This window comes from Microcebus murinus, chromosome 9, assembly GCF_040939455.1.
Source record: "Microcebus murinus isolate Inina chromosome 9, M.murinus_Inina_mat1.0, whole genome shotgun sequence".
Taxonomy (NCBI): Eukaryota; Metazoa; Chordata; class Mammalia; order Primates; family Cheirogaleidae; genus Microcebus; species Microcebus murinus.
In genome coordinates, this window is record NC_134112.1 from 8,206,414 (window position 1) to 8,230,234 (window position 23,821).

Consider the following 23,821-nt stretch of genomic DNA (forward strand, 5'->3'; position numbering starts at 1 on the left):
CTAACATAATATCCCCAGTAAGCACGAATGAGTGAGCAAGCGCAATGTGCAAGTTGGGTTTTAACCTCAAGTAGCCGGCCTCAGCCATAACGTTGCTCCGGAGCTCAGTGTTTTATTTTTAATATCTCATGTCACTGTACGACACATGCATGCTTGATTCAAAATGTAAATTTAGTTCCATTTGCAGTAATGGGAGACTGAGTAATTCAGATGAGTCCTCCTGGGAAAAATATGGAAGGCATCGGAAGACTAATATTAATCATACATCAGGGACTAGGAAATCAACACCCAGGGGAGAAAGTAGCCCAGGAAGGTGAAACAGAATCAGAGATAACTTTGCTCTTTGGTGTCTATCAATTCTAGAAGGGCTGGTGGTTAAGAGCCTGACCATAGCTGGGACTCCTCCCACCCCACTGGGTTGTGCTCTAAAGGTCCAGGCTATAGGGGTGAGGGCAAACTCAAAATGGGCTAAGTTATCCCTGGGACTACAATTCATCTTTGAATAATCTCAAGCCCTGATTGAAATAGAAGTGTCTGCAGATTGCTAGTGGACTGGCCACTGGCCAAAAGTATGGGCAAATAATCTCTGGAGAAAGAAAATTATTGTACTATTTTTTTGTATATAATATCTGTCACTCAATCAAAAGCAGCCAGTTTTTTCAGGCAGAAAACTATGAGGTCTAAAAGCAGAAGCCAACACAGAAAAGAGCAAAAGTGATACAAGGAATTAAGATAATGGGATCATAATATACTGACTCAAAATAACTGTGCTAATATGTTCAAGAAAAATTAAAAATACAAACTGAGGATAGAATATTTGAAGAAAGTTCCAGAATATCTGAAGAAAGTCCCAAGTTAAATTATATAATTTAACAAATCCAGAAAAGAAAATAAAAGCTTATAGGATGAGTTTAGCAATGAACTGAATACAGTTAAAGAAAAAAATAAGATTAAAAAAATACAGAAAAGAACATAGGAGACATATTAGTTATGAGAGGAAGAGCTAACATAACTGTAATGAGACCCACACAATGAGGAAGGAGAGAGAATGAGAGAAAGCAGAGGGAAGGAGAGAGAGGAAGCATAGAGGAGGAGGGAGAACAAAATTCCTAGAAGAAATTTAAGAACCATAAGAGACTACTTTGCTTGCATCTTTGTATGTACAATTGGAAACCTTGGTGAATGGATAATTTTTTGGAAAATACAGTTTACCAAAATCAATCTCAACAGTAATAGAATTCTTAAACAGATCCATTTCCACAAAAAAAAACTAGAGAAAGATAACAAGGAATATTTTACATAAAACCTTTAGGCCCGAATAGTTTCCCAGGGAAATTCTACTAAACTTTTAGAGACCAGATCAAAACTTCTTAGTTCTTTATATAAAGTAAGTATAGCAATGATACTTCAACCTAATAAAAATAACATAAAAAATAAATTTGTAAGCTAATATACATTTTTTTTTTTTTTTTGAGACAGAGTCTCACTTTGTTGCCCAGGCTAGAGTGAGTGCCGTGGCGTCAGCCTGGCTCACAGCAACCTCAATCTCCGGGGCTCAGCGATCCTACTGCCTCAGCCTCCCGAGTAGCTGGGACTACAGGCATGCGCCACCATGCCCGGCTAATTTTTTGTATATATATTTTTAGTTGGTCAATTAATTTATTTCTATTTTTGGTAGAGACGGGGTCTCGCTCAGGCTGGTTTCGAACTCCTGACCTTGAGCAATCCGCCCGCCTCGGCCTCCCAAAGTGCTAGGATTACAGGCGTGAGCCACCGCGCCCGGCCAGCTAATATACATTTTAATTAATGCAAAAAACTAAATAGAATGTTATCAAACAGTTTCTAACATCACATAAAGAAATAATTAAGAATACTCTAAGACCAGGTGGCTTTATATGTTAATTCAAGGATAACTCAATATTAGAAAATATATTACTATTATTCACCATATTAATATGTCTAAGGAGAATCATACTATTCTCTCCTTGGATGTTGAAAGTCTTTGATAAAAGTCAATACCAATTTCCAATAAAAACTACTGAATGAAAAGATAATTTCTACTAAAACAGATAAGTAGATAAAAGTACTTAGGAATACAGTTAAGAAGAAATGCTTCAAATCCCTATGAAGGAAACTGACAAATACTCTTGAAAGACAGAAAAGTAGACACCTGAAAAACATAGCCATCCCTGCACTTGTCTGTGATATGTAAACATCATAAAAATGGCAGTTCTCTTGTTTCTTCATAAATTTAATGTGATCCCAATACAAATACCAATAAGCTTTTCCCCCTGGACTTAGGTAAGTTGATACTAAACTTCATATTGAAAATAAATGCAGGAGACTACAAAGAAAGTACTTAAAAGGAAGAATTATGAGGGATTAACACCCTTCCAAGCTTTATCACAAAGCCACCCATGGAAACACGGTGACACTGGCCACACTGAGGGGCAGACCTGGGGAACAGGACCAGGAACAGTAGATGCGGATCCAATTATGCACGGTCATCTGAGCATGGTAAGGGTGGCGTATCAGGTCACCAGGCAAGGTTGAACTTAATCAGTGGTGCTGGGCCAGTAAGACAGCCATAAGGAAAAAGATAAAATTGTATCCATTCTTCACCATACACATATAAAATGATATCCAAAAGGATCAGAGATAATAATATAAGATTGAAAATATACAGTAAGAGAAAACATGAATAACTTTAAAACCTCAGTGTAGGGAGAGACTTTCTAACAATCTTAATCTAGAGACAACAATGAAGGATTAATTAATTTGAACACTTAAAAGAAAAATGTTTTCATGACTAAAAACACCAAGAATAACCTTGAATCAATATTTGTAACATGTAGTACAAATAAGGAACCATATTCCTAATATATAAAAGACATTTTAAAATTGTAAAAATAATCTAAAAACTATATAAAAATGAGCACAACAAAGTTGATTAATAAAAGAAGATATGTAAAAATAGGTCTTGAACCTATAAAATGATGCTCAAACTTTACACATAGTAAGAGAAATGCAAATTATAACTATAGTGATTGACAATGGCACAGATAGGCTTGAGAATATGTGGTGAGTCTGTGGTGAGACGGATACTCTTACACTTTGCTGGTGGGAAAGCCAAGTGACACAACCCTATGGAAGGGGAGTTGGCAATGTCTAAAAATATTTATATGTATTTGCTCTTTGACCCAGCAATCTTGCTTCTAGAAATATGCACTAAAAACATGCCTCTAACAATACAAAAATGCATATAATCAGATTATTAATTGCAGCATTGCTTGTACTTGCAAAATATTGGAAATTACCTAAATGTCTAAGTATAGGAGTGGCTGAAAAACATATGGCACTTACACAAAAAGAAAAATAGGCAGTTGTATAAAAGAATAAGAAAGATCTCTAGGAACAATTTTGCAGTGAGTACTATTAGATAAAATAGGTGAAGTGTCAAATGTATATGTACAGCATGCTATCTTTGTAAAGAGAAAAGGAGAAATAATAAAATATGCAAATATCTTCAAATTTTGGCAAAGCAAACAAATAAACAAAAAAACCCTGGAAGAATAAACCAGAAAACAATTAAATTGATTATGAAAACACTTCAGATCAATAGTGTTGAAGGGCCAGAGTAGGGAGTTAATTTTCTGGGTCTGTCTTGGAGAGTTTTGAGTTTCAGAAATATGCTAATATTTCACATATTCAAAAATAATGTTAAATTAACAATTATAAGAAAACAATGCAAATAGAAATAAACGAATGTAACTTTATTTCATAATTGTAGTGAAGGGAAAAAGTCAAATGCAAGGAACTTGAACATGGTAGTTTGATTATAAAACTAGTCTTCAGAATAAAATCTGTAATCAAATCTTGCACACTCATTAGTTGGTTTGTGCTTTGCAGTGATATGTTTTTAATTTATTTATTTATTTTGAGACAAAATCTTGCTCTGTTACCCCGGTTGGAGTGCAGTAGCTCAATCAAAACTCACTTTTAGCCGGGCGCGGTGGCTCACGCCTGTAATCCTAGCACTCTGGGAGGCTGAGGCGGGCGGATTGCTCGAGGTCAGGAGTTCGAAACCAGCCTGAGCAAGAGCAAGACCCCGTCTCTACTATAAATAGAAAGAAATTAATTGGCCAACTAATATATATATATAAAATTAGCCGGGCATGGTGGCGCATGCCTGTAGTCCCAGCTACTCGGGAGGCTGAGGCAGAAGGATCACTTGAGCCCAGGAGTTTGAGGTTGCTGTGAGCTAGTCTGATGCCACGGCACTCACTCTAGCCTGGGCAACAAGTGAGACTCTGTCTCAAAAAAAAAACTCACTTTAACCTCAAATTCCTGGCCTCAGGCAATCCTTGCCTTGGGCTCCCAAAGTGCAGGGATTGTGGGTGTGAGCCACCACTCCTGGCCTTGCATGGATACGTTTACAACAATTCTAAAACTATTTTAATGTAGAGTAGGGAAAACAATATAAATATTGTTAATATTAGTGTTAACATTGTTGACAGTGAGAATTCTCATTATATATTGGCTAAAATTGACACATACATGAATTTCATGTGCCTTTGGGCGTGATAGCCTGAGAACGACACAGCATCACATTATGTCAGGTGGGGAATTCGTGAGGATACATCAGATAAGTCAAATGGATAAACATATGAAATATCACATCTGTGTTGTTCAAAATGACAATATTATAACAAAGAATTATACCACATTAAAGAAGATCAAAGACACATGACAGATAAATGCAATATGTCATCCCAGACTAAATCCTGTGGTAGGGAAAAATATTCTATAATGACAGCTGACAAAATTAAAATGTTGACTATAGAGTACTTAAAAATTTTATGTCTGTAATAAAGTTCCTGAATTTGTAAACTGTATTATAGTTATATAAGAAAATCCTCATTTAAAAATGCACACTGAAGTATTAATGACTTAAGGGGCATAATGAATGCATGTGCACTTAAATTGTTCAGAAAAAATATTTATCTACAAAGACAGAAAGAATGATAAAAATATCCACAAAGACAAAAAGCGTGATAAAAGTAATGTGCTAAAAATGATAAAATATGATGAACCTGAGTAAAGGGAATACAATATTTCTCTGTACTATTCTTGCAACTTTTAATAAGTTTAAAAAGTTAAAGACAATAGGTAAACCTCTCTTCAACAATGACAGTCAAGAGGTGATAAATGTCATTAAATTGTGCAAAGATCTTTGCATTGCCTGGCAAGTGGTTAAAGTACAAATTACCGTTAGACATTACTAAGTCAAGAATACATGCTGTAACCTTTAGGGTAACCATTAAAAAGATAGAAAAGAATATTTATTTACAAAAATAGTTGCAGGGAAAATAGAATAAAAACACTCAATTCTAAATAAGGCAAGAAAGGAAATTCAAAGTAAGATAAAACAGGAGGAAAAAAGTAAGTAATATAAAGCAAATAGTAAGACAGCAGATTTAAACTCAACCATATCAGTAAATACGCTAATTATAAAGAGACTAAGTCTTTAAAACAAGTGCATAGATAAATGAAATCTAACTATACGCTGCTTTCTACTAAGACTGAAAGTAAAATGATGCAAAAAGTTATGGTTCTGTTGAGTATTTGAAACTGGATTATAGATCCCAACTAGGTAATCTGTGGAAATTTAATAAAGAAAACTTTGGTAACTATTGATGTAGTTAATATGTCACACCAGTTTGATTTATTACAATGGAAGATGATTTTATATTTGAAAATCAATGATTCACCACATTAACATAATAAAGGATGAATTATATATTGCTATTTTTCTTAAGGAATAAAAACATTTGATAAAGCTCAATAGTAGTTTATGATAAACTCTTGGAAACTAGAGACAAAAGAAAGCTTTTATTATTTGATAGTAGAAACTTACAAAAGTTTTACAGCAACCATCATAGTTACTGGTGAAATGTTCAAAGCTTTCCCTTGAATATTGGGAAGGATACAAGGCTGCCCTCTAGTACTAATTTTGCTCAATATTTTACTAGGGATTCTAGCAACTGTAATAAAGCAAATAAAAGAAATAATAGGTACAAGGATTGAAAATGAAGAAAGAAAGAAATTATTATTCCGGAGTGACACAATCATGGATATAGAAAATCTAGAGAAAACTTCAGGTGAGTTATTAAAATTAATAAGTAAGTTTAGTAATATTTGCTTTGGATAACTGCATTGGATAAAAGGTCACTACAGGAAAAATCAACTACATTTCTATATGTCAACAGCAACAAAATTAGAAAAGGAAAATTAAATTTAGATAGATAACCTACATAATACCGTAAAAATACTACTTTCCTGGGAAAAATTCTAATCAATGATATAAATATCTCTACACAGAAAACTGTAAGATATGATTGCTATTAACCAAATACATACTAAAGAATACAAAAATGGTCTATATTTAGGAATTGGGTTATTTTGAATATTGAAATATTGGAATATTTTGAAGTTATCCACAAATGATATACAGAGTCAATATCTCAGTAGGTTTTTGTGGGTTGAAAATTGAAAAGCTGATTTTATAATTTGAATAGAAATACAAAGGGCTCAGAGTTGTCAAGAGTATATTAAAAAGAACAAGCTCATTGAGAGGACTTTCTCAGTAAATGTCAAGGTTATAACATACAGTTGTAGTGGCTATGGCAACTGGAAAGGCCAATGGAACAGGATGTAGAGTTTGGAAAAAGATATATACACATAAGAACACTTTTTCTTAGAGAATTTTCTTATGCACAAATTATAAAGATAGAAAAATTGAGTACATTAAAATTAAGAACATCTGTGTACCAAAAGACATCAGTAAGTAAGTGAAGAGGTGAGCCACACTTATAGCCAATAAATAGTTTCTATTCAAAATATATAAAGAACACCTGAAAATTAATAAGGAAGACACATAAACATTTTGAAAACTAGAGAATAGGTTTAAGTACATATTTCACACAAAAGGGTATTCAAATATTCAATAAACATACAATATTAATCCTTTAGAAATTATCGAGAAAATCTATAATTAAAGCACAATGTGGAACTCACTTGCACACCAGAATGGCCAAAATGAAAAAGCTGAAAAACACCAAGAGTTGATGGAGATGTGGAGCAACTGGAACTCTCATACGTGGCTGGTGGGAGCGCCACTTAGCACAAATACTTTGGAGAACTGCTTGGGCATATCTACTTAGAGTATTTGTATAGCCTATGGGCCAGCAATTTCACTCCTAGGTGTGTAAGCAGAAGAAATGTGTACATATGTTCAACAGAAGACATGGATGAAATGTTCCTAGCCAAAAATTGGAAACAAGCCATCTACTCATAGAGAGGAGAATGAATAAGTAACTTCTGGTCTATTCACACAGCTGAATGTCGCATAATGTTGAGAAAAGAAGCCAGACACTCAAGAAGGCATATTGACTCATTTTGTAGAAAGCTCAACCGCTAGCCAGGCAACGCACGGGCTAGAAGGCAGGGTAGTGGTTCTCTGTGGGAACTGGGGGCTATTGATGGGGGGTGCCATGGAGAGGCCATTTGGGGTGCTGCTGATATTCTATGATGGCTGCTGTTTTCTGTTCTTATGTATTATTTCAATAAAGAAGAAAACGATGCTTTCCTTCAAAACATCTGAATAAAATTAACGAGCTAAGAAGACAAGCCCTAAGAGTGGCATGGGCTTCACGTGGTCTGAAGTTTCTCTGGGAACTTTCATACTCCTCTGGCCGTTGCTAGAATGACTGAATCGTGGGATGTTCACACAGCACAGAGCAACTCGCTGTCCAGCGTCAGTGTTGGGGCAGTGCAAGGGGCTGGGGCTGCCCATAAGAGCCTCTGGCTGGTTTGTAGGGGTGGAAGATCAAGCTGTAGCATTGACACCAACTTGAGGTCTATTGCAGGATTGCCAGTTCACAGGCTTTTCTAGAATGAGAACGCTTATTAAAACTGAATAAATCTTGAGGCACAGCCTCAGCAAAGAGATAATGTGTATTAAGTACATCAAGTGGGAAATGGATTTGGGAGCCAGAGAGAACACGAACTAGACAACGGTCAAAGGACCAGCTGGATGAGTGCTGCTCACTGGTCACAGGCGCCGAGGCGTCCAGTGTCCTGGCAGGAGAGCTGGAGAGAGGGAGCGGATGGTCTGGCCCGAGCCCTCCGTAGGAGATCCGTGGCCTTAGAGACCCACCACCTTATCCCCCGCCAGCTTCAGCCACATTGCGGGCACACACTGTGCAGAAACAACACGCTCTTTTCCAGTTCCTGACAAGCAAGGCTCACACGTCTCTCTACACAATCGCCCGGGGAGTCAACCTTCCCTCCCCTCCTCCTGGTGGAATGAGGCCCCCACATTCCCCTGGGGAAGGAGGAACTAGCTAGGCAATGTTCTGGGTCCAGAAGTAAGTCTTGTTCATTTTTATTTGCTTTCCATCTAGTAGGTGCTCAGTGTGTGTGTTTGATGAAAGAATATGAATAGGAAAATGCAGAATAGAAGAACATAGAGTTAAATGTTTCATATTAGAGTTAAAAATTTGTTATTCTAGAGTATTAATGCCATTATTCATACACAAATATTACTTAGGATAGAATTTTAAAATTGTTGCTCAAATCATTAGCTGTTTTATCACAAAACACTTTCTAAAAGAATTATATGGGGAAGTATTATATTTTTATTTGAAACATTGAACATAATTCTTCATAAAAGAGATATTTGCAATTGCTTTCTTTTAGAGAAAAGTAGAAGTTAATCTTAAGTGTGGAGTTTTAAAACAACTCAAAGCTTAGCATAGGCTAAAAATAATGTGGATTTATTGTATTTTAAGAAAAGTAGATTAGGGGGTTTAATAATTGTGAAGTATTGTAACCCAGATAGGAATTTAGCACCCTGAAGTAAACTGTTCAGGTGGACGTGAACTCCATAGCCCTAATTTGACATTAAGAGAGGTTGCTTCCACTGGAGGTCCAGGCTTGTGTGTTAAAACCTGTTGTTCCTGCGATGCCCTAGCTGAACTTCACATACATGAATCTGAGACTGTGTATGCAATTAGAGGTCAATTGTGGAATAGCCAGTGTATTCCTGCAAAGAAAATATTGCTTTTTCTTAAAGATTAGTCTTGGTTCTAATCTAGCTCTTACAATATATTTTAAAGACACAAAAAATTGTTTTAGTTTTTTAAAATGAGTTATTCATTAATAGCCTTGTCTACAGAGGAGGGGATTAATATATTTATACGGAGTTGTGTCAGGTTTTAAGATTCTCTTACTGCAGAGAATAAATGTGTACCAAAGGCATTAGAGCCACCTGATCTTAGCAGGACTGCCCTCTCTTCTCACCTCATGGACTCAGGTGTCTGCCAACATGCACTTGGCCTGATTTTTAACTCTGAGGCTCTGTTGCTTCATCCTGGCAGTGGAGCTAGCAGTACTCACGTGGCAGAACGCTGGTGGAGGCAGGGCTCCTGACTGCTGAGGTGGGCTCGGCAGGGGCCTGGGCTCCCTCCTTCCTCCAACCGTATGTGTGAACGTATGTGTGAGCTAGCGGGAAAGCCAGGGAGAGCAAGCGTCCTGCAGCTCCTCCCCCTGCCTGTTGGGGCTCGGCTGGGCAGGTGCAGGAGAGGGTGGGTTTCCTTCTGTTGCCTTCTGTCCTCCACACGGGAGGCCCCACCGAGGGGATTCCCTGTTTAGGGGCAGAGTACACAAGAGAGGTCACGTCACGCTGTGCTCAGGATGCACAAGAGGGGCAAAGTGCACCCCAATTCTCAGGACACCCCAGTTAATGGAGGGGCCTCTGACCGAGGCTTTCCTCGTAGGCAGCGGTCGTGGCCCGCGGGGGCTGTAGGCTCACCAATCCCTTCGCTGCTGTTCTTCCTCGAGGTGCGGTGACCAGGGAACAGAAGGTTAGAATACCTGCTCCAACCGCCCCACAGCACTTGCAGGCAGGAGGGCAGACGTTCTTTCCTTTGAGGCTTCCGTAGAGTGGTGAGCCCGTGGCAAAGCTCCAGCAGCATCCTGCCTGTGTTTAGTCCTTGTCCCCTCTTTCCAGGGGTGTAACCCTGGCAAATGACCAGTCCCTCCTGTTTCTCAGTGACATCTGCCTCATTGGGTGGTTTGGAGGCTACGTGAGTTGACACATGTAAGCCTGCAGGCCGGAGCACCTGCAACATCACGGACAGTGCGTGGTCAGTGTCACCCCTGGATTGTGGAAGCATGGCGGTGGGGCGGGGCTCTTCCTCGGAACCCAGTGTCAGCACAGTGAGCTACTCAGTTCGTTCCAGGGGTTACTGTTATCAATGTGTGGGTTTTAATGGATAGAAAATGTATGATGAATTTAAAAATGGTAGGTACACAGTATTATTTTTATAATTGCTTCAGAATATTTAATAGGTGCAACACGTGTATTAAAAAGAATTTATCTCGGTAGGGCCCGGTGGCTCATGCCTATAATCCTAGCACTCTGGGAGCCCCAGGCGGGTGGATTGCTCGAGGTCAGGAGTTCAAAACCAGCCTGAGCAAGAGCGAGACCCCATCTCTACTATAAATAGGAAGAAATTAACTGGCCAACTAATACATATAGAAAAAATTAGCCAGGCATGGTGGCACATGCCTGTAGCCCCAGCTAGTTGGGAGGCTGAGGTAGGAGGATTGCTTGAGCCCAAGAGTTTGAGGTTGCTGTGAGCTAGGCTGACGCCATGGCACTCACTCTAGCCTGGGCAGCAAAGTGAGACTCTGTCTCAAAAAAAAACCAAAAACAAAAAACAAAAAAAAGAATATATCTCACCAAAATTTGAATTTGATAGCTACACTTACAAGTAGCAGAAAGATGTAACATCATTCATAAGAGACGTGCCTATTAGGTTTAAGGAGGCCCACACCTGAGTTGCCAGACGCAGGTCAGTGGCCTGTTGTTAGGTTGGGGACGTGTAGGGATTATGTTCAGAGCATGCCCAGCACAGAGCACAGACCAGCGGCTTGGCACGGAGACCACGAACCACGGCTCGGGAACGGCCCCCCAGGTGCAACTTGGCAGGCCAGTGCTGCTGCTGGGGGTCAGCTGTGGCCAGGGGTGGCCAGCACGTGGCCTGGCCACAGGAGCCGTGGGAGACGGGGCAGGGCCCACAGGCTGACTCGGAGCCAGGCAGGGATGTTTTATTTCCTTGTTTTTAATGTTGTTTGCCTAATTTCTGCCAGGGAAAAGGGAAATCACATGCTGATGGCTTATCACTTCTTCTTCCTTCCAAAAATTACATAGCTTGAAAAATGACTCTGGTAGTAACTCATAAATGGCTCAGAAATAAGGGCTCTGTTTTTGAGAGGGTGAACTTTCTTCCAAATATTTCTGCTATGAATGTTTTGACATAGTTATCTATATCTATTTATCTGTATCTCCTTATACTTTTATTCTTTATGTATCTATATATGCGAATTACTAGATATTTGATTAAAAATTATATAAACATATATTTATATATAATTTTGTCATATAATCTATATTCTAATTTCTACAAATATACAACATTGATTTTTCATATTATTATAAATATTTATTGCAGTACGTTTCGCCAGCCACGTGGTGGTGGGCGCATGGTGATACGTGCCTCACCGGAGCGAGCCTCTCCTCGTGTGAATGTTTATCCTCCTCTAGAATTTCACGCCTACACACGGAAATTCTTTCCTTTTCTGAGGAATTGTCTGAGGGTAGAACTGCACAAAGGCCACATCGGGAGTAGAATAGCCAGCGTTGTGGAGGTTCTCTCGGCCCGCAGCTGCAAGTCTTTCCAGAACACAGGCCAGCACTGTCCCTGCCGCTGTCCCGGGGCTCCCTGTCCCCTGCCGGCACCGCACCGCATGCAGGAACTGCAGGAACAGGCGTGGGGAGTCTCCCGGCCCCAGCTGCACGTAAGGACAGGCACAGGGAAGCTGTAACCCCTGCTGTGAATGTCATCGCCATGCTCATACTCTCCTGCTAGTCTGTCACCCAGTCTGTGGCAGCCCTGCTGTGGTGTGTCCCAGCTCCACGCTGTTGCCAGCTCATCTCCTGCTTCCCTGGGCTCCGCCTCACCTGACCTGTGTCAGTGTGAGCCAGGGGGGCGAGAACCTACTCGTGCATCCTCCTCACCCCCAGTGGGCTCTGCTGAAAGCCTGCTGCCCACAGACCTGGTTCCTGGTGCTGGGGAGCGTCCTTGCCAAGCCTGTCTATCCTCCTGAGCACTTGGAAGCCCCACCCTGGCCCCTGGGCACATCCTTCCCTGGCCTGGGCCCTGCCTCAGTGTTCTTCTAACGGACCCGAGAGCCTCCTGAGGTTGGGCCGGTGTGGCCCCCACACCCTCCCTGTAGTATTTTCGTCAACTGCCTGGGGCCACATCAGCTGCCTCCTCCATCTCCTTAGACCAGGAGATCCCGGGTGCTCATGCTGGTCTCCTGCACCCGCCCCACGGGCCCTGACTCATTCCCACCTCCAGGACCTGCTGCACTTCCTCAAAGCAGAGCCAGTCGCCACTGCCACCCGGGACAGCACTCAGAACTGGAGGACCCTTTAGAGACACGCTATATTGAACTGGCAGAATGACAGGGAAATCTTTCCTTGAAAAATAAAAAAGGATTTCATAGCATTTTGATTATACAGAAAGTCAAAGATATTGTTGAATAAATAAGAGCATTTCCTGAAGGTGTATAGTCCTTATAATTGACGTTTGGTATGACCTTATATTGTGGTCTTAATTTGCTTTCACCATAATTCTTCAGTTTTTGGCTCTTTAGGTCATTTATAGTTTTTATCCATTAACCATATGTTGTGAATAGGCATCTTTATGCATGTACACTTACACATTTCACATGTCTTGGAGTAGACTGCGAGAAGTTGTGATGCCGGGTCAACTGGTGCCATCCTTCATGCTTATTGTCACATTGCTTCTTTGATAGTTTGTGCCAATGTAACCTGCCAATCAAAGTGCCACTTCCACCACACCCATCAGTGTTGGTATTCCATCTTTAGAATGTTTTGTTAATTTATTTGATGAACTAAGGATATGTTGCTGATTACTAAATTATGAAAAAAAAAGTTCTCATGAAAGTAAATTTTTTAAAGTCCAGTTATTGGCCACCTATCAAAGGAATCTATTACATACTTAAATTTTCTAGAAATAATCTTGAGATGTTATTTTTATTTCATACTCTTTAATTATTACATCAAATTATACTGTGGTTGTCAGCATGTTTGACACAAAGCATGTTTTAAAGTTTGGTGATTTGTTTATGAGATTTTGGAGGAAAAATCTCTTTAGCTTAGAATATAAATGGAAACAAGGCCCAGCGAAGTGTGATGAGCAATGAATTTCCCACAAACAGCTTGGAATGACATCCAAAACTTGATCTCGTTCTACAGGCAACTGCATGGGCTTTCTGTAATTGATTTAGCAGCTTTCGAAACCTTTAGTCCTTATGTGCAGCACATATAGACATGCCCACGTCAGAAATGCTCAGGCTAGAACAAAGAAGGCAAGGTTCAAAAATAGTGTTCTTGGAGCAGTACTCCAGTCCAAGCATCACTACATTTGCTTCCAAGTTTATTTTTGCTCAAAGAACTTCTTTTGAGAGCGATCTGGGGTCTTCAGACCCAGTTGTAGCTGACAATATTTCGCGGCATTTCTTGTGGCTGTTTTACACACCATGCTGTGTCGTGCTTTCTCCTGGGACTTAGCAGTACTCTGGAAATGAAGTGATTTTTCTCCATTTAAGTACTGTTCTTCTTACATATTTCACCTTCCTGAACACAGCTGCTCCTCTTGGACAGAAGACACATGCCCCGAGGAGCAGGACAATGGGCAGTGAATGACCTTTGCCCTATTACCTTGGCAGGACTGGCCTCACCTCTCCCCTCCTGGGCTCCAGGACCATCACCCAAGCTCTCTAAGGATGAGCATGGGTGTTTCTCCTCCAGTGGCTCCTGTGCTATAAAATGAGTTTATGTCTCGGGTCCTCAGGGGAGCCGGTCTCCCTGCAAGTGTGTGGGGGTGTGGCACAGATAAAAGGGGCTGGGAGAGGCTCACGGGGTGGTGCTGACAGCCAGTGAGTCGCTGCTCCCCTCGGACCCTTGGTTTCTGGGTTTGAAAGTGTGGGGATTGGGTCAGATGACCTTTAATGCCTCTCTTGTCTCTGCCTTTACATAATTACTTTGCTCTTCCAATTACTGAAATCTTTAGTCCTTCTTTACAATTTTTATAGATTTGCATGGAAACATGTAGAAACACATCATTTTAATTTGTTCATTTGTTCCACAAGCAATTACTGGGCTTCTGTCTTGTAAAAGGCACTGTGATAATGAATGTGTGCTGGCACGTGACTTACCAAGACTTGCTTCCTTTTCCAAAAAGCTCACGGTCCTATGTGGGGCAGAGGCAAACAAGTTATCTTGGCAGAACCTGGTAAGCTCGATAAGACATGCACAAATACACCTCAGCAGTGTTGGAGAAAAGCAGTGGATTCTGCTGCAGTAATTTCAGAACCCCCACCCCTGAAGCGTTTGCATCTGCGGTGACGGTGACTCTCAAAGGATGGACAGAGCTGCCCATGAGTTGTAGATGTGACAATAGGCTGACTATTCAGGGGACATTTAGGTTACATGTGGATTTTTGCCTTTATAAATGATGCCACTATATATGTGTTTATCTGTCAACATCTAAATTTATATCTGTATCTATATCCATGTCTATGAGTGAGAAATGGTTTAGACAAAAACAGAAGCCCGAGAAACATGGAATTTCTGACCACTCCAGGGCGGGAGACCTGGGAGGCGAGGCAGGCTGTGGAGGCCCTGGAGTACTGGAGACCAGGGTCCTCACGCTTTGCTGCACACTACAATAACGCAGGGGGCTTTGGTACCCCCGGCCAGTTTCCAGGCCACATCTATACAACAGAACCTCCCAGTGACATGGAGACGTTAGTCCTTTTGAAAATCCCCTAAGTGATTGCAATGCGTAGCCAAACTGGAGAACCGACACCAGACGGCAAGGAGCCAGTGGGGATTTTGGTCCCGTGGATGGTATTTATGGTGTGTATTTTAGAAGGATCCCTCTGGTGATCAGCAGAGAGAGGAAGTAAATTGAGAGGCGTCGTGAAGCAGGGACAGAGTCCACAGGAGTCAGGGAGTGAGTGGGGCCGCCAGGGTTACGAGTGGTAGAAACCAAGGTGGCACCATTGGCGGGAATTGGTGAGGAGCTCCGTGAAGGTGAGAAGGCAGCAGAAGGGGGAGGGGGTGGGTTCCAGCCGTGTGGCTGGGGTCCCCGGGTGACTTTAAGTGAGACAGAATAGAGAGGTGCCTGGGACAAGTGTGGGAGGAGATGGTTGCCAGCCTGAGGGATCTATGAGAGGAAGGCTCTGTGTGAGGCGTGTGGCCAGAAGGAAGTGTACAAGAATCGTGGACTACGGGAGTCTTCTGGGCCACACAGGGACGCGATACCCTGGAGCAGTGGCACCGGGCAGCACCCGCTGAGCTTCTGAAACTGCTGGAGCCTGCCTCGCCTCAGACCAGTTAGCTGAGAGCCCCTGGGCCAGGTCTCTTTAACAGTCGCACACTTGACAACAGGATGGCACCAACCACTTACTGTGAATTAAACATTTATCTTGCACACACAATCCTACCAGCACCGCCATTTCACAGCTTAGGAGGCTGAAGATGAAGAGATGAAGTGACTCAGCCTTGAAGGGGAACAGAGAGAACACGGAGCCCTGCGCCCACTTTGGTTGGCTACGCTCTTCGACTGGAAGATGCAGGCAGGAAGGGGAAGAGTCCTCAGCCCAGAGGAGGGCTGGCCCGCACTCGCTGGGATCTGAGCATCTGGGTTTCAGAAACTGCTGGAATCCCACGAAAGTAGAGCAGTTCTCGGCCTATGGGATGATGGACGTCTTACATCCACCACTCTCTTCGGCTATTCCTGTCTTCCTGTCTTGTCCTCTTGGTTCAAGCTCTTTGGTCTTTAGAGTCACAGAAAAAGGGAAAATGGGATTTTAGAGGTAGAATGCCTCCTCTCAAAGTCCATTTTGATGGGCAATAAGTGGATAACAGACTTTCAGAAAAAAATAATCCAAATTTAAAATATTATCTTAATCCTCTCCTTAAAACATCTAAACCAGTGGTGGAACTGAATGTGTTTCTGAGTCGCTGTGATTGACTGTCTGCACATTCCTTCCTCACCAAGGAGCTGGGATCACTTAGTCATGTCATATCTAAGGACTCCAAGATGGTTCCCGACTGTGGTACTCGGCTGCGACAAGCGGGCCAACTGGAACACAAAGTGTAAATTTGCAGCTCTAAATATTGCTCGTTCAGATAGCTACCACAGTCTACTCTTTGCATGTGTACTAACTTTATAAGAGTTGTCAGTTGATGAACAATGAAGCATTTTTGGTTTAAAGCAAAATATATGAACAAATCATCTCTGCTAAAATGCTTCCTGTCCCAAGGGTTAGACATACTTTGAAATCCCCCCCTTTTGAGTCTCTTGGGAGAAGTGTGTGTGTGTGTGCATAATATGGACATCTAATGGGGAGGGTCATACACATTTCAAACAATTGGCATCTTTATTTAGCTGTTAAATTCCATATCCCTGCCAAGATCTATACAATAACCACGCCCTCCAGCATCTGCCTTTCTTTATTAAGGCCCTGTGGAACATATGCAAGTCCTGGGTCAGTCAGCGTTTTGCAGAGTGCCAGAAGGAATCTTGCATTCCAGATAGACTCCTCCAGAAACATGATCACAGTCTGAGCCCCCTATGTCCCATGCCCACCAATCCCAGCACTGGGTTTCATGCCTCTTGTACAACCACGTGGCCCCCATCACCAGCCGTGCCCTGGAGGACTGAGAGGGGCTGCAGGAACAGTGTCTTGACAGGGACTCTCCATAGAACTCTTACTTTTGCGTCCTGCAAATTCCCCTTCCCAATTGTTTAGTTGCCTTTTTTTTCCCCTCTGAACGATGATCTAAATGCATAAATGTAGAAATTTCACTTTTGTACTTGGTTGCCTTAATTTTCCTTTGCAGAATGTTTTCTCTTCCTAACATAGTGCATCCTAAAATTGATCATTGAAATCCATGCTTAGTTGTGTAACATCCCAGACATTATATCCCTAAATGACCTCAGGTATTATTGACTCTTTTATCGTAAAAGCAAGAGACCTATGCCTGGAGCAATTGCAGCTTGCCCAGGTGCTCACATTTCTACAAGGTGAGATATTCTTTTTGGTTTTCTTTTTAGCATAATAATAATTATTATTAATAACATATACTAAGATATATTAAAATTATAGAAATAACATACAATTCTGGAACAAATATTCATAATATACTTATGCAAATATAACTCAAAGAAAGTTAAACACCATTTCATATTTGACAATGCTTTCTGTATGGTTTTAACATACCAAATAAGCCTAATATGTCTCTCTTGGACTTTCAGTGGATCTATTATTAAAAAACTAGTTTGAGGTTAAAAGTACTGAATTTAGAATTTTGTTTTTAGGAAAAAAACAATAAACCTTTAGTATTTGACAAAGGTGAGAGATTCTTAATATCCAGATTTTCTGACTCCAACCTAGTGCTTTCCACAATCCCCTCTAGCTCTGTATTCAATTTGAGGGTATAGGAATGAGACGTCATCTGCATTCTAGATATTCTGTGAGGCAATTTTTCAATGTAAAACCCAATATTTTGGCTGCTGAATTCCTTCCCCTGGGGAGTTAGCAGTTTCTGTCTACACCTGCTAGAGAGCGTGGCGAGGCCGGTCGCCTAGTGTAGGTTAGGGAAAGGCCTGGTGCCCTCGCTAAGGTTTGTGCCTTGTAAACCCATTCGCCCTTGGCTCCGGCCTCGTCAGCCTTCTGGGACCTCATGGCAACCTGCTGGAGTCTCTTGAATTAAGAGGAAGATCTGCGACTGCTTCACAAGGAAGCATGGTTTTCCCTCTGAAAAAAATTGGGCCCAATTGGGCACCAGGGAAAGAACCAGAGGCAACAGGGACCAGGGGAGAGGAGGAGCTGAGACTGTGCACAGTAGGAAGTTGTTATCGATGCTCGTGATCCTGGATGCCACCAGCAAACTGTGTGGGCGTATGTGTGCGTGTGTGCATGTGCGCATGTGTGCGTGTGTGCATGTGCGCATGTGTGCGTGTTAGAGTGTGGCTTAAGAGAAATTCTGAAGACCCAAGGGTTAAATAACTTTTGCTAATTTGTTTAGCTTTAAAATACTAAGATGCTTTGAAATGGAGCTGCCTCAGGTAGCTGTCCACGTAAGGCTAGGTCTGTTTTAGACTTTCTTTGGGGTTGGATACTTCATGATGCCTCAGGGTGACCAGACATAATGACATTTTCTTTCACAGATTTAAATGATAGAGTATGTCTGAAATATTATATAGAAAAGTGCTCAAGAAATGTTAATTGTTACTTAAATGCATACATCAGATAAATGATAGGAAGACCTTTAATTGTATTATAAGTGTCATTTGCTGGGAGCTACCCAGGTGTGCAAATGTGTGTACATACACACAGCTCACACAAACGCACAGCCAATTACATAAATATACACACTCATTTGCACATACACTCACACATGCACACTTATTTATACATATTCACAATTCATATATTTGCTCACACACATACACACATACAGTCTCACATACATCCACACATATACACTCACAAACTCACACAAACTCAAACAGATACACATCCTAACACACACACTTGCTTAGAACATACATACACACATTCACATGAGTGCCCACGCAGGCACACATTGCACCCATAAAAGTACTTACACATATTTGCACACTTGTGCACACTCACACGTGTGCACACGCCATGCACACACATACCATACATGTGCACACTTATATATGCATATCCACAGACATACACTCCCATATACTCACACAACACACACCATCATAAAAGCATGCTCATACACACTCACAGACACATGCACAACACACAGTTGCTCTCAAAAGTCAGGCTGAGACCAGACTTCCTATTTCCGCCATTTTGGGTCTTGCAACGACACATGCTGTTTGTATTCTGTCAGCTCAGCATTTTTACAAGTAAGCATCGAGAGACAGCTTTTATCAGATGTTTCTATTTTAAACTATCCATCCTCCCAAGGAACTTCCTGTCATGTGTATGCAATAAAACAGAAAAGGGATTTCATGGGGAAAGAGAACACTGAAAATTCAAAGTGAGCCAAAGTTATAGATACTGTGGTGGTCACTGACCTATGGTTGGGCAAAAAACTTCAAATACAGAGACCACACTGGGGAGAGAGGCCAGAGTCTGTCTTGGAATTTGTAAGGCAAGAGCCTTGAACCTTTAGCAGTCTACAGGCTCTTAATTTTGCCAAATCTCCATTTACTCATGTGTATCGCAGGTTTTGTCTCCTTCTAGGGATGCTGTAGGAGTCGGAGATACAATGCATGTTCAGGGAACTTGCCAATAGCAAAGTGCTTGCAGGGAGAGAGGAGGGAGGAATCTCAAGTAGGAATTATGATTCAAGAGCAAATCTCAACACCTGCCATTAAAAATGTGAAGTCTTTCACCATTCAATTTATAGCGAATATTCATTGTCAAATATTTGTAGCTCTAAAATTGTTAAATAAAACAAATTATCAATACTCTTCTGAGTGACGCCTTAAGCATGCCCTCCCTGTAAACCTTAGAACACTCCAGAATTCCCCATGAGTGTCCGCTCACAGTTTTGACCTACTGTCCTTGTTTGACTATTTCCTTCCACACCAGCCCTAGGATTCGATGAGACATTGATGAAAAATGTTCTTTCCAGGGGACACGCTCTCAACTTCTGGCAGACGGAAGGCCAGTGGCCTGGACGCCTCAGTAGGTGAAGCGAGGACACGTTTCTGTCTGGCTAGCGGGAACGTGTTGTTTGAGTAACACAGTGCTCAGAAAGAGCACAGTGTCCAGGAAGCGTCTCCACCACCAAGAAGTGAGTCATGAGCCCAGCAGGCAGCCCTGCTCACCCTGGCAGGCAGTTCTCGGAGCTAAGCGCCCCTGAACCAGCCCTCGAGCTCAGTGCACGAACCTGCAGAGAACGCCCCTTTCCATCGTCTCCACGGGCCTTTACGTGGCCTTAGAGATGACTCCCACAGCCAGGCAGTGAGGGAGGGGAGGCTGCAACTGGCCTCTTTTTGCAGGTGAGCAGAGGATGGCCTGAGGTTTGGGCGTGTGTGCGAGCACGTGTGTGCGTGTGAGTGAGTGTGTGTGTGTGGTCACTGCCAACCCTGCCTGTGGTCACAGAGCCACTGAGCGGGGTAGTTGGCCAGCACCCTGAGGTACTGAGGACTCTGCCCCCTGGGTTCAGAGACAGACTCGTTCATGGAGCCCTGAAGGTGCTTCACCAGTGTGTGTTCCTGGCCGAGTGCAGACGTCTGGGGGTCAACAAATTGGTCCCCCCAAGCAGGCGGCTCACAGTGTGCGCACCTCAGCTGCCTCTCAGAGCAGCGGGCGCATCAGGAGCTCTGGCCGACTCCCCCACCCAATGATGCAGAAGGGGGTGGCAGCAGGGGCCAGGGGGTTCTAAGTGCCATCCTGAGAAGGCTGAGGTGCACCCTGAATTGCAGCTCTAGGATCAAATTGGACCAAGGGGCCTTTCAAGTTTTTGTGAAGCCCCGTTTGCCTGTAGACCTCAGCAGCAAGCCCTAGAAGTGACAAAAGGTGGGTGTCTCCTCTTGGGGGCAGCAAGGGGACAGAGTGGGGCGAGGCTGCCTTTCAGCCAGGAGATGGAGGAGACCCCATGGGTTGGCAACGCCCTTCCCAATGCCCCACTCCTGTTGCTGGCCCTGTGTAGAAGTCACTGTCCACAGTGCCCGGTGCCCCAGCACCGAGACCTGCAGGCAGAGGGCAGGCAAAGCATGACACTTGTTGAGTGAATAAATGGGCGTTGAAATGCTTGCTGTGTGGACAAACAGGGAGTGAAGGAGGGCTTAAAGTATGGTAGACTGTGGGTGCTGGGGTGAGGAGTTCAGGTATGAAAAGAATTGGGAACAATAACAAGAATGAGAATGTTCTGGGAGGTTTATCCCCGGCACAGTTCATAGGACTTTCCTTGCAGGATTAGGTTACATCCTCACCTACCACCCCCATGAAGGCAGGTGCTGCTGTGCCCACTCCTCAGATGAGAAAACAAGCCAGAAGGTTAAAGCCCTTGTTCCGAGTGACACCGATAATCGGCAGAGGAGAGGGGATGCGCAGGCCTGCGTTCCGGGGAAGTCTTCCACCCGTTCTCTCCCCGACGTCCTTCATCTGAGCCATCGCTCCGTGCGGTGGTCCCCACTTCCTAGCGGGTGAGGAACAAGTTCAGAGAAGTGTGGTGTCAGAGCTGGGATTCCTGGTCCTGCTGCTGTGACCTTCTTGCCATGTTCCCCAAGGAAGACGAGGCTGGTGGCCCGTGTCAATCCAGGAGAGGCCAGGGCAGTGAGGGCAGTCAGGGGTCTGGAGGAAGGGGAGCTCCCGGGGCCATTTCCAAGGAGAGAAGCTCCTGGTGGTGATGTTGCCGGAGAAGAATAATGGGGCGGCCTGAGCCACGAGGGCCACAGCTACAGAGAACTCTGGGGGAGTGCTGACTGCAAGTGTGAGGTGTCATGCACGGCCACCAAGGAAGTCCAGCCAATGGCAGTTGGTTTGGCTGGCGGGCACTGAAGGGAGAACGTGGAAAGGGAAGATGGTAGACCCTGGGAGCCTGTCATGGTTTGGAGTGGGAGGAGGAAAAAGCAGGTAAAGGGAAGTGGGCAGTTTGGGGCCAGAGGTGCAGGGGACACCCAGAGCCATTGCGTGTCAGGCAAGCCCGGAGAAGGCCCTCGTAGGAACAGGCACGGGAGCCGTGGGCTGAGGCGGGGAGGAACCGGGGGCGCTGTGGGCGGTGCAGGCCTGCTGAGGGAGTCCCACTCTGCCTTTCTCTGGGCCGCTGTCCTGTGGGACGTGTTTCCCGATCTTTCCGCCCCCTGCGTGCCCGTGAGTGAGGCCCAGCCACACTCCTCTCCGTCCCCCACCTGACGCACCCATCTCTCAGGAGACGGCCATGAGGAAGAAGAGGCTTGTGTTACTGACTCATTGAGGCAGAAGTGCATCCGGAGGGCCAGCGCTGCACTGAACCGGCTGCTTCAGTGAAGGACAAAAGGATGTTTACACATGGTGGAAGGCGGGAAAGAGAAACTGAAAATTAGGAGCAGGATGTAAGTCTACCTGCAAAATCCCTGAGGGATTGATTCCAGGTGAGCTGCCCATCCACCAGGAAGAGATGGGTTCCAGGAACAAAGACTCATCCTGCGAGAAGGTACCCGGGCGGCTCAGGAGAAAAGTACCCTGGGTCTGAACCAGTCGGCACTCTGAAATCACACAACTCAGAAGCAACAGGACTTAGAACTGCACTCTAGTCCCTGGAGCTCATGGAAAACGACAGAGTATTTTTATGGAAAATATTCAGTTTTTGACTATTGTTAAGTGTTCGAAATATCTTAGACACTGCCCAGAACATGCACTGCACACCAAGTGTGCTCTTAGGTCAAGAAAGTGAACGCAGACCTGGTCCAGGAGAGGAAGCCATTGCTGTGTCATCAGACGGGCTGCCCTGAAGACGTGTTCTGAGCATTTGTGACACACCAGAGGCTTCTTCGCACATCACATCACCCCATGAACAGGTGATGGTGCTCCCATTCCATGCAGAGCATTAACCCCCAGGAATTTATGTGTCACCAGCTGGTAAGTAACCCAGAAGGAATCCAAGTGCTGAAATGAAGATCAATTCTCAGTTTCATTTCCACATCTAGCAAATATCTCGTGGTACGCGGTTAATTAGAGCAGCAGACTGGGAGTTTCCCCCTGGAGAAAGATGGTGCTCTCAAGGAAGGCACAGGGGAGCTCCTTGACTTCTGGCTGGTTAAACCCTGGATGTGATGTCTCCCTTGTGATTTGTATGTATTTATCAGGCTAAATAGGTCAGAAGCAAAGTGCAGTCTCTACTATGTCTTGTTTAAAAAGGAAAAAATATTCTTCAATTTCATTAATTAGAAAAATATTTCTTTTAAAAATTCTCTTCCTTTGTGCATTAGGGAAAGGGTGAGATTTGCGCCTCATCGCCACTAGATGGCAGCGTCTGCGCGCGGAGTCGCGGCGGGCGCGGCGCTCCCCGCCCGGGCTGGCGACGCAGTGGCCCGCGGGCCGCACGAGTTCCCTGATCCTGAAATACTCCAAGGAGGAGCAAAACTCCCAGTTCATTTTATGCACCTCCGAGCCCAGCTCTACTCAACTTCTCCCCTGCTTGAGGGACTGGCAATGGCTCCCTTTTGCTAAGAGGTTAATGCCACCTACACCCCCGCGTGTGGATTAGATCCTTATTTCTTGACTTTGTGTGCCCTGTGTGGCGCGCAGGCTCCCCAGAGCAGACAGCCGGCCTGGCAGCGCGGCGTGGCCGTGCTCGGCTGGGGAACCCAGGCCTTCCCCGCCATGACGAGCCCTTGGCTCCCCTCTCTCCACCCCGGTTTCTTCCTTGCTCGGGCTTCTCCACGTTTCCGCCCTGCCTGCCCAGCCCCGACCGGCTAACCCCCTCCCCCGCCACCCATCCCTCCCAGCCGGGTGCAGCGTTGGCTCCCTGGACTGTCCGCTCTGAGGAATCCTCTCTGAGCCGTGGGGCTGAACGCACGGGGCCTTGGACTCTGCAGCCGGGGTCTCTGGGTGGCATTCAGGACATGCGCCCAGTGGCACTGAGGTCACCAGAGGTCATGTGGTATTCGTCAAT

At 43.9% G+C, this 23,821-nt stretch overlaps 1 long non-coding RNA gene across 1 annotated transcript; it reads left to right on the forward strand.

Moving 5' to 3' along the window:
- Positions 1–20,657: 20,657 nt before the first annotated feature.
- LOC142872853 (uncharacterized) lies at positions 20,658–22,785 on the forward strand. Its single transcript, XR_012920941.1, has 2 exons — positions 20,658–20,742; positions 22,097–22,785. It is a non-coding gene; the product is annotated as an uncharacterized LOC142872853 (long non-coding RNA).
- The last annotated feature ends 1,036 nt before the right edge of the window (positions 22,786–23,821 follow it).